Genomic DNA, 12,801 nt, shown 5'->3' with positions numbered 1-12,801 from the left:
CGGTATTCAATCTATTTCTGCTGCACCATGTACCACGAGCTGCGAATATTTACTTCTGGATTTGTGAGCTGTCTATCAATCCTATCAGAATTCGGCTCCCTGAGGGCAGAGATGCTCTTGTCTTATTTAGCAGTGTTCCCGGGCCCAGAGTTGTGCCTGCCTGACACACTGCAGGAACCAGTTCAAAGAAGAAATGAATAGTAAATTAAGATCCTCCCTAATACCCTAAAGGAAGTCAACCCTGAATATGCATTGGAAGCACTGATGCTGAACCTGAAACTCCAATACTTTGGCCACCTGATGCGAAGAGCTGACTCACTGGAAAAGACCCTGATGCTCTGCAAGACTGACAGCAGGAGAAGGGGGCTGCAGAGGATGAGATGGTTGGATGGCATCATCGACTCAATGGACATGAGTGAGCAAACTCTGGAAGACAGTGAAGGACGGGAAGCCTGTTGTGCTGCAGTCCATGGAGTGACAGAGTCAGACACGACTGAGCGACTGAACGGCAATACCCAGGCCACTGCTGCCTGCCCCATACCTGCATCCACGTTCAGCTGTGTCTCCTGGTGAGACACACCTGGTCCGTAGGAGGCGGTCAGGCTCTAACCGCCTGCTGCCCCCCCTCCCTTGCCCACGGTCCTGACATGCACACAGCCGGGAGCTGGCTGGGTCTCACTGATGTTTGAAATCCTACCTGTTAGCACAAAGTCAGGCACAGAGTAGGTACTCAACAAAAATGTGCTACATGAAGGGATGTAGAGAGAAGGGGAGAAAGGGCGGCTCCTTCGTGTCAGGCCCTCAAGATGACTGCCAGTCAACAGATAACAGTAGGCATTTTCTTTTAATTCATAGTCTGTGCAGTGGCCGAAATACTCCCCTGAACTCCAGCAGGCACTAATGGGCCTTTGGCGATTTCTGTCTCTAACAAGCAGGAGCTGGTATTCAGGGCGTATAAACAGCAAAGTAAACCTAAGGAAGAGGCCTCGAGCGCTTGGAAAGAATTACTGGTCAATGTGCAGCATTTGGCCGAGAGCGTGACGATTAAGGGTCGGCCACCAGAGTTAGGGGCACTTCAGCGTAAGCACAGAAACAGTGCACTTCAGGGCAAGGACCACGTTCAAAAAATTACCCTTTTACCATTCTTTTCTGATTACAAAAGTAGATACGCTTACTGCAAAAAGCTAGAAAACAGAGAATAGCATGCAAAAGGAAAAGTACTCAGAATCTTATACCCTTATGATTGATACATGGATTCTATAGTCTTTTTTTCCTAAGTGTTCCTATTTTAATGTAACAAATCATTACATAAGTGTATGTGTAAGTCATAAAAGTGTTAAATATATGCATACACACACACGTATACACACAATTTTAAGGCTCGCTTTATTCTGTTAATATGAGATGAACAACTCCACACTGTTGAAGATCAGTCTGCAGAAGATTCTATCACACGGCTGTATCATAATTTTACCAGCTCCCCTATTTTTCATACTTTTCAGGTATTTTGCATTCTTTAAAAAAAAATATTGGTGAAAAAAAAAGACATAACCACCATATTTCTGCTTAAATTTCCTCGCTGCATTTACGGCTATCTGTGAGAGTACACCTCTAGAGGTGGAATTACTGATGTGGGGGTATGAAAGCCTTTTAGGCCCAGAGGCAGGGAACAAGTCCCTTCTCAAGGAGGTTCTCCCCAAGCACATGCCCTCAACAGAGCCGGGGGCGGGATGGGGGCGGCCCTCTCTGCATCCTGGCCAATACTGATGATGGTCGAGTTTCAAATCTATGCCAGTAAGAGGCAAGCTGCTGCTTCGCTGATGTTTCAGTCTGCAGGTCTGAACTACTCCTGAGGCTGAACACTTCTTCAGGAATTGCCCAGTCATCTCTTTCTCCCCTGTGGGTATAGCTGGAGCGCCTCAAATGCCTACCGAGTAGAACTGCTTCCTACTCCCTCACTTCCAAGGTGGCCTGAAGCAAACTAGTGCTCTCTTCAAACCAAAGGTCAGAATACATCCTAAGTTTCACTAAAGGGGCCAAACTCAGTCTCCTCATCTGGTAACTCAAAAGGAACCAGTAACTGTTACCTGGAAGGTGGGTGTGGACACGTCCCGACACCCGGCTCTCTTCTGGCCAAATGCAAAGTGGAAAGAGAGGCCCGCTCTCAGAAGACTTGCGATCAGAATAGATCAGAATGCATACTGACCACTGGGATTATATTTGTGACTGCCTGGGCCAGTGGGGCAGGAGGGGTGGGCTCTTTCAAACAATTTCGGACTGAGCCTAAGCATCACATTACATCACCCACCACCACCCTTAAGAAATGCACAGCCAGGTGTGCCCACAAAAGAGGAGAAGAGGAAAAATGAAATGCAACAAACGCTTACCACGTGCCCAGCCTGGGCTAGGTGTTTTCAATACGTATTCATCTTTTTATGACGGCAGCCTAAGGATGCTGTGATATGCTTCCTTTCACAGATGCGATGAAGCTCTGTGAGCGAAAGCCACCTGCCCAAAGGCACAGAGCTGGCAGCCCCACTGGGAGCCTGTGCTCAGACGGAGCCGCCCTGATTTTTGCTTTCTCTGGCTCTCCCTTGCTTAGGCCAAGGACCTAAAAGGAAATGATCTTTGCTCCTCTGGTTTTCAGAGCTGGTGGAAGACACAGACCTGGTGACTGCAGAGCCCGCCAGCCACAGGCCACCCCACTCCCCAAATTTATAACATCGCTCCCCCTCCAGCAGCCCCAGGGCACACCATGCAGCGAATGTCTCAAAGGCAGCACCCTCCTTCTGCACAGATGATGGAATCGAGGTACCAGAAGTTGAGTGACTCGCCTAGGGGGCACCTAGCCTAGAATCCTGGAGCCAGGATGGCAACTCTAGGACCCGAAGACTACTCTACATCTCTGTCGACCTGGACGTTGGGCACGGCCCTGAGCCTCACCACCGTCCTTCATGTCCTCCAGGAAGGGGCTGAAAGCCAGGCCCGGGCACACGCAGCATCCCATACGTGGAGGCAGGGAGGCTGAGGGGCCAGGCAGTTAAGAAGTGACCCAAGCCGCTCACGCAAGAGCTTCAGACCTGAATGCGGTTCTGATACTGGCCCAGCACCCCAGTGCATTCTGCAGCCTCCGCTCCAGACAGTCCCCACCGCTATTTGAGTCTGTTCATCTTTGCCGAGTCGGAGGGAAATAAAACTAATACTACTATGGAATGCCAATTTTCATGTTTAATTTTATGGCCAAATGTGACAATAATAGTTAAGAGTTGGCACTAAAAAAAGGTGCTGTGATTTCTGAAGAGTCTATAAAAAAAGTGGTGGTTTTTAAAAAAAAAAAAAATACCATATCATATGATTCAGCCTTTGAACAGCTGATAACCTCGCCAGGGAAGTCATAATGATGACATTTAAATACAAATCAAGGAGTCGGATTTAGAAGGACTATCCATGTATAATTAAATTGAACTTTCATTGGGAGATAATTGATAGTTATAAGACGGTATTCTAAATTTATGTAGTGCATCCTTCGGGAGTCTGTTTGACTATGCAGAACACCAGCCTAGTCTCTGGTTTATAATGAAGTACTAGCCAAGTGGAAGGGAGGAGGCTGGCCTTCCGGAGTCATTCATCCTCAATGAGAAGAACTTGGGGCAGACAGGAAAATGGCATCAACCTGACTCCTGGCTCACACCCAAGACGATCATTTTCTCGTTAAGCCTCGTAGACCAGTTATGGTTTCAAAGAAAGCTTCCTTGTTATCATTTTTAATTGAAGAGAAGATACACTGTATTATAAGAATCAAAGCGCCATCGGGGATCGCGCCAAATATGAGACTGGCAGCACCCACGGGCACCCGGCACGTGCCTCACCGTCACCGTCTCCCGCCATCCTCATACCTACCACCTGCCCAAGGCCACAGGGACAGCTGACAGGGCAGAGGACTCCTAACCCAGCCTGGGGGTCCCGCAGCAGGCGAGCATGGAGATGGGGGTCCGTAGAGGCGTCCCTGCCCCACAAGCTCCAGGCACACACCTGGCAGATGTAGCTAAGTGCCAGGCACTGGACAGGGTCGGGGAAGCTCAGACATGGCGGGCGCTCGGGGGCCAGGGCCCCCGCTCTCGCTGCCCCCACCCAGGCGGGGGTCCACTCATTAGGGGGAAGGCTGAGCCGATGCCAGCGTCTGACAGGTCCCAGCCCCCTTCACTCTGTCTCGGGGTGCTCCGTTTGTCTGGGTCTCCAGTTCCTCACCTGCGAGCTGGAGGTGGTTAAGGGCCCACCCACCTCTTGATGGGCTTTCTGTGAGTTCAGCGAAGGTCAGGGTGGGGGCTTGAGGGGCTGCCAGGCAGCCACGGCCTCTTGCTACGGAGACAGCTTCTCCAAAGAGTGACCGCATGGTGTGATCGCGGGCAAGGGGCCAGCCAGTTCTGTAGGAGGATAGGACCAGAGGCCCGTGTGGCGCCCGTCACACTCCCCCTGTGCACGTGCTCCCTGGCCATCCACGAGGGGACCCCAGGGCCTGGCACCTGCCTTCCAGAGGGGTGAGCTGAGGGAGAACAGACCTCTTACCCACGAGGACCTGCTCTCCCAGGGCCCTCAAAAGGCTCAAAGGCTGCCCTGGCCAGTTCTCACAACTTCCTCCAGGGAACCCTGACTCCAAGGCACCCCCAAGACCCAGTCTCTCTGCCTCCCACCCACCTTCCAGGCTGGCTGGGATACCTCCCTCTGTCACCACGCCCTGATATCCCCAGCGCCCTGTCCACCTCCTCCCTGAGGGCAGCCGGACTCCGCTGAGCCCCCTCTAGCCCATGGCTGCTTCTACCACAGCCAGACACGCAGCCTCCGAGTCCTTCCGTGAACCCGACACCTCCTGCGTAAAACTGATATGTGTGTATCCTGTATTAGAGGACCACAAACGAAGTGACGCGTCTCACGTCCAGAGACACCAGCCTCATGTGTCAGCAGCACCTCCTCCCGTCTCAGCCAACGTTTCGGTGGAAGCACAACCCCCTTTCCTTGCATTTCTGCAGATGAACGACTACTTGGGGGCCTGTAAGTAGTGTCCTCCGCTCAGAAGACAGCGCTTAATAAAGTGAGATTTACTCTTAATGCCATCGAGCTGCCGGCTGCCCCCCACAACCCGCGGGAAGCAGAGTGAGGCCTGGATCCCTGCCTCCCGGGGTCGCCTTTAATTGATTTCTCTCTGCTGGGCCTTCTCGAGGAGGAGCCTTCCATCTAAGCAGGGCTGGCTGGCCCGCCGGATCCCTGCCATGCAGCGGGAAGGGGAGGGATGAACTCCCCAGCAGGCGGGGAATTCAAGCCTAACTCTGCTCTTGACGGGACGTGGGGCCCAGGGCGGGTCACTGACTGAAGAGCCTCCTCCAGGACGGAAGACTGTGTGGACGGAGGAGCTAAGGCTCTGCAGCCGCCCAGAGCTGGATTCTAAGCCCACCTTGGTCACCTGGGAGCTTGGCGGCCAGAGGCAGGTTAGACCGGTGTCTCCAGGCCTCCACTTCTTCACGTGTGAAATGAGCACGTGAGGCTGGGGTCAGTCAGGATTGTGGGGAACACAGACCACTTGGCATATCATTAATGCTCAAAATTATAGCAATTACTCTGGGGGGTGGTTAAAAAAATGTTGCTAGAATGGATTGAGGTCCAAACAGGAAAGCGTTTATAGAGACATTTTACGAAAACTAAAATGTAAGATAAATGCTAGGCGTTGGTATTTTATTTATTCTTTTCACTCTCCTGCGATCACAGAGAACGTTCCCCCAAGACCAATGTGCAAGCAAGCCACTGCGTCCTCAGCCCGCGTCCTTCACGGCCCCCCGCTCCCAGAGGCCCCCCAGTGCTGGCCCAGCTTCCCGTACCCCCTCTCTCCGCTCCCTGCACTGCCCTGCTCACAGAGCCCACTATGCCCCCGGCTCGGTGCGAGCTCGCCCCAGGCAAGGCCCCCTCTCTGGTGAGCGCCAGGAGCCATGTCAGCAGTCCCCTGGACCTCTGGGTCTCTAAGGGTGAGCTGGGGGTTTCCTCCAATGCTCCTGACAACTCTGGGGAGGTCTATACTGAGATCAAAAGACCAATCAGACGCTTTCCCAGAAGTCTGAAAGGCCTGGTTTTGCCCACCTCTGCCTTCTGCACCAGGGGTGCCTGTGACGGGTCACCCACTGGGAGCCCCCACCCTGGGAAGCTGTGAGAGGAGCCTGGGGCTTCCTGGGAGGGGACACACGTTAACCCCAGTGAGGACCCGGCCGCAGGGCACCCTAAGGGTTTGTGCCTGCCTGCTGCCAACTGGAAAAGGAAACGAGCTGCTTGCAAGTCCCGGCTTCTCCCCATAGCCCGTGCCCAGCCCACATGGGCTGGGAAAACCCCGGGGAGCTGAATTAGGGCGGCAGCCTCTGTGGGCTCAGCCGGGCCGTGGCCACCACACAGCCTTAAGTGAAAAGCAGGCGCATGACACCCTCTCGGGCTCCTCTGAGTCCTCCGGAGTGACGTGCTGGCCAGGGAGGGACTGCTGAAGCAGCAGCGTCCCCGTCGGGTGCCCGCTTCTCTCCCATCACCCGTGCAGAGGACGCACCTAAACCTAAGGGTGAGGGCACCGGCGGGGTCCTGGTCGGCAGCCCCGTCATCCCAACCACGTCAGGGTCCTGCACGGCCGCTGCGGGTCAGCGTCTGTGCCCAAGGGACCCGCGCTGACGGGATGCTCGCCGTTGCCCCCTCGTCGCCTTACCCCGCAGCTCCACCCGGGGTGCAAGGACAGAACATGCTGAGGGCAGCCTTGGGGTTCAGCGGGGTGCTGCCCGGGTCAGACCCAGGGCAGATGTGGGACCAGCCACACCGGGACAATGGTGCTCAGAGAGCAGCCAGCACGTTGTGGGACCCACGCCCTGCTCGGCATGCAGGGAGGCAGGTGAACCTGAAGCAGGGCCCCTCCCCGGGAGCTGCAGGATCCTGGGGGAGAGTAGACCAGGGGGAGATGGGCTGGGAGGGCTGCGGTGAGTGTGCCAAGGGTTAGGACCCGAGGACCTCGGTGCAGCGTGGCCTAGAGAGGGGGCGCCCAGCGCTGCCCACGTCCCTGAGGCTGCTCAGGCTGGGAGTCAGGCGGAGGTGAGGAGGGAGCTTCCTGGGTCCTCAGACTGTCACACGTGGCACAGGGCGTGATGTGGTAGAGCGTGAACCCTCCCAACTCCGCACCCTGGACACTGGGCTGGCTGCTCCAGGGGGGACACCGGGCCGGCTGCTCCAGGGATGCGGCTGGAGGGGTAAGCAGAGCCATCCCACAGAGGCTCACGGGGGACATCCCCTGCTCTGCTGGGCAGGTGGACCCATGCGGAAAGCGAGATCAGAAGTGTGTTTTAAGAAGAGAGGGACATTGTTTTAAACACCAGAGGAGACAAAGGAGAAGAAAGCCCCAGAGGGAGAACTTTACTGAGAGCCTGCTCTTGGCGCACACGCCACCCTTCCAGCGGCCTCACTGCCTTCACAGAGCGGACGGGGAAACTGAGGCAGAGCGGTGGGGCTGGCGGCCAGGGGCCCCCTGTGTGCGCAGAGCATCCGCAGGGGAGGCGCTGCACCTCCCGTCCAGGTGACACCTGGCAGGGATGCTGCCTGGAAGCAAAAGCCCAGGGCCTCGGTCCAAGAGCCCGAAGGGAGAAGGCAGGCTTCCTCAGGGCCTCACGCGGGTCGGACAAGGCGTGCAGGCTGCGGCAGAGGCGGGGGGTGGTCGAAACCCACTTGGCCAACAGCGGTGCAGAGCTCGCAGGCCCAGCCCCACCTCTAGGGAGGCGAAGAGCAAGAGGGAAACAAACCCATCTCTGGCAGACTTTCCCCTGGCATGCTGCTGAAGAAAGAACTCGGGAGAAATCCATGGAAGTGTTTTGACATCTGGATTTAAGACAGACCACGGCAGTTTCCCTCATCAAGCTAATCAGAAGCACGAGAACCAGCAGGTAGAGAGCCCTGAAATAGCTTCTGTGGAACGGTTACAGATGGATCAGACAGCTACAGCCATCAGAGTGCGGTGCGAGGACCCTGGTACCCCGCCAGTCTCAAAGGTAAATGAAATTCACTGCGTTTGCTGAAGGCCAACAGTCTTCAATTAGCCTCCGGGGAAATAAAAGCTCCCTTTGATAAAAATGCCCCTGTTAAGTGGAGCTGAACCTTCAAGACCATGTGCAATTGGTGTCTGTGGACCAGGAGTCCTTCTGCGTCGGGATGCAGATATCCTGCCTTCTACAGGGTGTGTGCCTGCCCTTCCCTAAGCTGGGGAACACGGAAGGGAGGGGCTCAGGCAGGGCCTGGAGGGAGGTCTCCTCACCACTGAGACCTTCCTGAGGGCAGGCTGTCTGTGGTGTTCTCAACAATCACCTCTCTCTAATTCTCACAACCAGCCTGCTGATAAACGTTATCGCTGTCAGCGTCCGAATCCTACAGAAGAGGAACCTGGGGCTCCCTCGGCGGCGCACACATGGCCGCAGAGGATGGAGGGAAGGCACTCTGGGAGGCAGGGGGACGCAGCCCTGTGCCCGTGGAGCCCAGCCTTCTCCCCTCACACCCTGTCCAGGAAGGCTCACGGGTGCCCGGCAGATGCCAACCAGTCCCCACGGTGGGGTCCCGATGGCTGCGAGCCTCCTCTGCTGGGCTCTGCTCTCCGGCCAGCAGGCGGGGTAGCCCCCGAGAGTGTCTCTGCTGGGCTCTGCTCTCCGGCCAGCAGGCGGGGTAGACCCCGGGGAGTGTCTCTGCTGGGCTCTGCTCTCCGGCCAGCAGGCGGGGTAGACCCCGGGGAGTGTCTCTGCTGGGCTCTGCTCTCCGGCCAGCAGGCGGGGTAGCCCCGGGGAGTGTCTCTGCTGGGCTCTGCTCTCCAGCCAGCAGGCGGGGTAGCCCCGGGGAGTGTCCTGAACGCTGTAGCCCTCCGGTTTGTCACCTGTATGAGCACGTGACTGGGCTACAAGAGGTGATTTGTGGATTAATCTGGACAGCGTACTCTTCATAAGAAAGCCTTTCAGAAATCCTAGTTCTCGCATCGCTATTATTACACGATTCTTTCTGCCGGGCACCCCAAACCAGATGCAGGCCAGCTCCCAGCTGCTCCCCTCCAGCATGTCTCCCTCCCTGTCTCCCCACACCCCAGGCCCCTGACCCTCTTCCCCTGCCCTCCAGGCCTGGGCAGCAGGCTGTGTGGACCGACCCTGCCGGCTCCCCGGCTCTAGTTTTGGCGACCTGATGACGTCACTCTACCCCGGCCTCCCCTCAACCCCCCGCACCTCATGTGCAGGACTCGGATCTCGGTATATGTCAGTGGCCGTGGTTCTGAAGGGCTGCAGCTTATCCGGAAAACAGAACTGGAAGTGGGGGTGGTGAGCGCTGACGAAGTCTAAGAAAAGTGGATTCGACCCTTGATGTCCTGCCTAGTGGTTTCCTAGAGCTTCCAGAGATTTCTTTAGACAAAGGGGCCAAGGAGGTTTACCAGAAGGAAGGCAGCAGCCAGGGGAGGGGTAGGGAGGGGGGCGGTGCTGGAGACTGGGAAGAGACCTGATCGGAGGCTAGTGTGGTAGCCCAAATGCAAACCATACTTGCCATCAGAACAGCGGAAGGTCTAGGGCACGGGATTCCCAGAGGGATGTACAAGTTGGAGACTGCCTAGTTATCATGTATGTGCAAACAGCACCAACAGATAGTGCACACACACAACGCGTGTACAGACACTGAGATATCATCAGGGGAGACTCCTTGACGAAGCAAAAACTGGAGTACGTCTGCAGAAGGTCAAAACTCTTTCTGAGGCCCAGGTGCTGGGCAGCAATCCCTACCACGCGCTGGCCCTCTCCTGGGCCGGGCACTGCCCTCAGGCCACCTGCTGAGCTGAGCTGAGCTGAGCCCTCACCCCCACTTGACCCCAGGCAGCCCGAGCTCAGCACTGGCGCTCCTGTCTGCTCTGGTGGGGAAACTGAGGCTCCCAGCTGCCCCCGGGTTCGGTCAGGGGGCGAGGGTGGCAGCCCGTGAGCTTCAACCTAGTGAAGTTGGGGTGATGCTGGAGCAGGGAGAAAGTAGGGGCCCAGGCCTTCACTCCAGAGACACCCACATGAGCCCCCATTATGTCAACAACCAGCTCTTCTGATTAACCTCTTCACATGACTGCGCCAAAGCCGACGGCAAGACAGTGCCCCCGCTGCCCCAACACCATGGAAGGCCTTGGCATGGATTTCTCTGTGGCCTATCCGGGCACTGCGGACCACACCTGTTTCTGTGGCTTGCTCTCATGGGGGCCCCCCCCCGCCTCCTGCCGCCAGCACCACAACGATCTTGCCATTCCCAGTCTGTGCCCACACTGCACACCGCTCTCCGCACCCCAGCCTCCCCCGGCTAAGCTCACCCTCGGCCCGCCTCCCCTGGGGCCCCTGTGCTCCCCGCAGCCACCCTGGAAGAGAGACCTCCCCACCTGGCAGTGCTCGGGGACAGACACAGCCTGCCGGTCCTCGCCTCCCTGGAAGAAAACGCAGGCCCAACTGGGAGTCACCCAAAAGCCTTTCATGTGGCTGAAGCGCCACCTCCCCGAGGGGGCGAGGAGCTGATTGATTTTAAGGCAGTGAAACATCTCCGTTTTCCTAACAGAACGCCTCAGTCATTACTAAGCCAGCTGCCATTAGCAAAAAGGTGCTTTCACACCTAATGACACGTTTCATCGATCCTGATCTGAATGCCCTACTTCCTAGACGCGATGAGGAGAGCAAACAGGAAAGGAAGGAGTTCAGATTTCCGCGCATATGTCCAGCTTGGGAAGAGCACTGCGGGGTGGCCAGCCTCTCACCCCCCGAGTCAGTGCAGGGGGCCGACAGGGCCCTCGGGCCTCGGAGACACAGAGAACCGGGCTCGCGCCCCACCTCTGCCCATGTCCGGGCCATCCCAGGAAACGATCTGGCCTTTTGCAGCCTTTTCTTGCTGTAAAAATGAGGACACGGAGGGCAACATCGGGGTGAGTCACTGAGGTTTAAAAGGTCTCGGGCCTCATGCTGAGCAGCCAGGATGCTCTCCAGGCAGGACAGCACCCCGCCAGGGACAGCACCCCCTGGTGCTGATCGGGCCACAGGGAGCAGAGGGCACCGGGGGGGGCACAGAGCATGCGAGCTCCTCAGGAGGGTGTGCAGGGCCCCACGGTCCAGGCCCACGCACCGTCACTGGTTCACCAACGCCCCTGCCCCGGGGCCTGCTGCGCCTTAGCCCAGAGCCCAGGGCCCAGCTCCGTGACGCCCACTCTGACCTGCTCCCCCTCCTCCCCACGAGAAGTGCACCCTCCCTACCCCGACCCCTGACCCCTGTGCCTGCTATCTAACGGTTAAGCACACTCATGACCCTGCTTGGTTCACATGCCTGTTACACACACACACAGACACACATGCCTGTTACACACACACACACCACCATGAATTCACAGAGGGAGGAAGCTGTCTCACGTCTCTCATAGACCTAGAACTTAGGTGCTCCACAAGAGTTTGCTGAATGAGTTACTAAAAACTGCCTCTGAGAACCTGAATGATGCGATGAGGATGAGGAGCCCAGGGGGGTGAGACCGAAGGCTGAAATCACGCCCAGACCCCTGGGCCCTCACGTGCCAGCCCACCCGGCCCACTGACTGCGAGGAGAAGTCTGGACTGGCAACAGGGGCAGCCCCCAAGGGCCCCGCAGGGGCGCGGTGGCACGGGGGGTGCTGCAGGCAGAGCAGGACGCCGCGTGGAGGGAGGGCATGGCAGGGGGCCACTGTGGGGGTGGGGGCCGCCCCGCCCGCCTCCTCCCCAGAGCGGCCGCGGCCACTGTATGGACCGCCAGGCAGCAGCACCGTGGGCCCAACTCCAACGGGGATGCCGTCTTTCTGTGCAGGAAAAGGGGTCCCTGGAGGAGGCAGAGTATGCATCGGGGGGCAACCTCAGAGGGGAGGGGCCAGAGAATGGGACCCCCTAGCTCAACAGAGCAGAGGCTTCGAGAACAGAACTGGGACCTGACCCCTCAGCGCCACAGCTGAGTCTCAGGTTCTGCTCGGCCCTGAGCCGAGGCCGCACAGGACACCACTGGCCGCCGGGGCAGAAGCCAGGCTGCCTGGCTGGGGCTCTGAGCACAGACACGAGCATCTTGGCCTGACCCTGAGGGGCCCAGGGGGACTGCTGGCTGCGCTGCCCCCGTGTCCCCTGAGATCACACTAGGACCTGGAATCTGGCCACGGGGAGGTATTTGCACCACAGAAGTTGGCGAGCGCTACCACCCAGGGTGAGCTGTTAACGGTTTAGCAGGTCACACTGGACAGACCCAGACCAGCGGAGCGCAGGCTTGGGGGACTGAGCTGGAGGAGCGGAGATCTCGGCGCCCAGCCCAGGAAGGCGAGGCAGGGTTTACACAGGGAGCCTCACTGGACAGGCTGCCTGCCAGAACAAAACATCAGCTCTCTCCAGAGGCCCATAAAGAACAGAGTCAGAGTCTGCAGTGTCCAAAACAAAGTCACACCTGCCGCGCAAGAGAACAGGAAAACGTGACCCGCTCTCAGAAGCAGTGATGCCAAGCCCAAGCCCATCCACATGGCGGAACCACCTGCCAGTACTGCCCGAGCCTAAAACCTAGAGCCCCCAGAACACAGCAGGACGTCCAGAGACGTGAGCTGAGATAGGGGCCTCCAAGTAACTTCATAACACGGCCAGCCTCAGACACAGTGTCTCACATCTGAGGGGGAAAAACAAAGAAAGGCCGCTCGGCCCTCCCCACGCCTCCAGCAGCCCCTGCCTCTCCTTACAGAGCATCAGGCTGCCTGCTTCTCTT

The 12,801-nt window shown here is 57.5% G+C and overlaps 1 protein-coding gene across 7 annotated transcripts in view; it reads right to left on the bottom strand.

The window, feature by feature from the left end:
* TRAPPC9 (trafficking protein particle complex subunit 9) overlaps window positions 1-12,801 on the bottom strand; it is a 388,310-nt gene that overhangs the window by 103,868 nt on the left and 271,641 nt on the right.

The sequence above is a fragment of the Bos taurus genome, chromosome 14 (genome assembly GCF_002263795.3).
Source record: "Bos taurus isolate L1 Dominette 01449 registration number 42190680 breed Hereford chromosome 14, ARS-UCD2.0, whole genome shotgun sequence".
Taxonomy (NCBI): domain Eukaryota; kingdom Metazoa; phylum Chordata; class Mammalia; order Artiodactyla; family Bovidae; genus Bos; species Bos taurus.
This window is presented reverse-complemented; position numbering and strand designations above follow the sequence as displayed.